We start from the raw sequence: 3308 nt of genomic DNA on the forward strand, positions 1-3308 counted from the left end.
TTTGATGGTCATTTCCGTTCCATTACAATGAATGAAACTCAGCAAGATTAAAACCACCATCCATATATGCATCATTTACTATTACAGAATCAAAACCGCCAAATGCCGTCGTCATATCACAAAAGATTCTAAGAACAAAGGAAATCAGAAAGAAAAGGCTTTTAAGTGCTAGAAGAACGTTGCACAAAAATAATCAACACATTCTTCATTTGAGCATATTTGTAACAGCACTGCATGCGAGAAAACTCAATTTGTAGCATAATGCATTCTGGCGTGTGTTGACTGCCAAAACCATTAAATCTATTAACCTTGATGTCAAAGTGAAGGTGTGTGTCAAAACCTGTGAACTCACATGATAACAACAACTTGTCTAGCAGGAGTCCATTGCACACATACAACCGCATTTTATTGATGAAACATACCAGAGCTTAAATTTAAAAGGCTAGAGGAAAAACAACAATCATCCTCTTTCTACACCATTAAGAATTTATTAGGAGGATAAAACTAGCTGTGAAAATACACCTTCAGTATCTTGCTTTTGCCTTGGAAGCTTGGCACGTTTCAACAGTCAACAGAGCAATAGGTTGACAGCTGTCCTGAAAGCATTGCAAGCTGGAAACAAACATGAACTGGAATATTTAAAGATGATGACATTTGTGCTTGCTCATTAATATGACTGCTTGAAAACTTGCACGGCTGTATGGCAAACAAAGAAGTTAGTCAACCTCATATGACGTATTCAGGCATTTCAAGTGAAATGACACATTCTTATGGATAAGGGTAAAATCTTATGGATTCCACCCCTCAAGAATATACAGCACTGATTACTTGTATTAGTGTTTTTTCACTAACTAACGAAATAACTAACTAACTAAGATATAGGACCATGCTAATATGTAATCTTGTTAAACAATTTGCTATTAAAAATACTTATATCAAATAAAAAATAACCAATATATGTTTGTACATTTGTATTTTTAATTTTCCAATATTTATGTCTGAGCAAAAACAAATAAACAAATAAATAAACAAACAAAAAATGACTGTCTTCACAAATGAGGTGAAAGTGGTGTCGGCCGCTAGGTGTCAGCCTTGTGACTTTAAACACGATTTACCTCAACATGCTGTCATGTGTGCACATGACTCCTGACTCTTTGTGCGTGTTCATAAGCCAGATACTAAGGAATTTAAAAATATAAACACGCGCAGTATAACCTATGCTATAGACTGACTAGGAATATTCAGTCACAAAAAAAGCAAAAACAACAACAAAAAACAAAAAGTTCCCTAATAATAATAAAAATAACATTGTCATTATTATTTATATGATTATTTCCTAAATCTCATAGCAATTCATATCATGTTACGCCCGAGCGCGCCTTTATGTCTCTGTGTGTTTGTGTGTCAGAGGAGAGAGAGAGAGAGAGAGAGAGAGAGAGAGATTGATGTTATGTTGTGGTCGTCATCTGTGATGGAAACGAAAGGCAGCTCCCTGAAAGATTCGCAATTAGCGCATGATCCAAACGCAAACAGTAGCTAGTGTTTATATAGTGCTCCCATTCTTGGGTATGTATGTCATTAATATTTCTTAACACGGCTATTGCCATATTTAATCACTAGAACTAGCGCAACACGTGAATAACCTTTAATATCTTATTAAATCTCGTACAGACAAGTCAATAATAGGCTACTTGCCGAAAGCAAACGTGTTAGGTGTATTATGACGTGGATAACAGGCTACTCAGATCTGACGAATCTAAAATTAGGCAGCAACATTCATATTTTTACTATCAAATAATACAACTTATATTCTGTGTGCGGAAGGGTCATTTCTGTCAGCCGAATAAATAGGCTTAGGCTAGCTGCACCCAGCGGTCAAGAAAATATAACTTAATTAATTTTTAATATATTGATTATAAATCATTAAACCAATCATTATCAATATATTCTAAATTAGGGTCAACTTAAATCCAGACCAAATTAAGTTACGTCGAGAACAAAAAAAAAAAGTTTATGGAGGAAACCATGGCAACAGCAGGCCACTGGAGAGCCTATTGTCGGACGAAACATTAAACAAAACAAATAAAATAAATCCAGTACTTTTTAATAGCCTATATTTTTTTAGATCGAGAAAAATGTATAGCCTAACAAGAACTTGGTGTTTTGTTTAAAAAGACAATATCTGTGCTGTGTGAACCTAAACTAATGGCGCCCCCAGCATTTCTTACGGAAATTCCTTATAAAAAAAGGTTACCCTCCCAAAAGTCAATAATTGTGTTGACAAACTGTATGTCCAGACATAACTAAAAAGGATAACATACACTGCGTTGCGTGAACTAGAGCTAGCTGGCCGAGTTCATAGCTGTAGTTTTGCCCCACCCACCAGCAAATCCAGCTCTCCAGTGTAACCTCTGATTGGCTGTGGGGATTGCCGGTCCCGAGACTGAGCGCGAGACACTGAGCTGTGCATTCGACAGTATGCGTTGAAGATGCGCGCCGTGCGTTTACCTCAGTGAGCCACATTTAAGAACTATATCAAGAACTATTTCGTTTCATCCAAAGGCTGGATATTTCAGACCGGACGCTTTTATTACGGCGAGAAGAGCCCAGCTTTACTTGCAAATGCTTGAATTTTCTTCACTGATCTTTTCTCAGTGTTTTATACGGATTTAGTTTCTTTCTTTCTGGACTAAGGGCAGCTGAAATACCTTCATACAAGAAATGTACGCTTGTTGAGAGAAATCTTCAGTGGACAAGGCTCCCACGTCTTGCTCGATTGGGAATATCAGTGAATTGTGGACTGGACTGATATTTAATTAATATTGGTTTTCCACATTGTTCCAGTTTCAAAGACTGGACTGTTCTCTTTTTTTCTGAAATCGGAATCTCTGTTGTTTCAGTTGGATATGTGCATGGACATAAATGCGGATCAAGGAGGAGACATCCTAACTTCACATTATTATATGGATTGATTGAGCACGAACGATGTTTTAAACTCAATTTCAGGCGTTTCAAGTGTTCGTCACGAATCATGATACCGAGAGCAAATATTTTTGAATTGGATCCTTCCTTTCATTCATTCACAAGTTGAGGACCTTCCAGCGGACATTTAGCCTACATTTTTTTACTGAATAAATATTTTTTTTTTCACTGGCTCAAAATGGTCGGTTTACATCTCGGTTACCCTGAATTACGCAAATGTTCATGTTGAAGCCATGTTTTTCGTTCACAATGTTTTCACATTCTCTATATGAAGAATTATTCACCAGTTTTCTTCGTACCCCCCCCCCCCCAAAAAAAAAATGCAA

The sequence above is a fragment of the Sinocyclocheilus anshuiensis genome, unplaced genomic scaffold (assembly GCF_001515605.1).
Source record: "Sinocyclocheilus anshuiensis isolate Anshui unplaced genomic scaffold, SAMN03320099.WGS_v1.1 scaffold20, whole genome shotgun sequence".
Lineage (NCBI taxonomy): Eukaryota > Metazoa > Chordata > Actinopteri > Cypriniformes > Cyprinidae > Sinocyclocheilus > Sinocyclocheilus anshuiensis.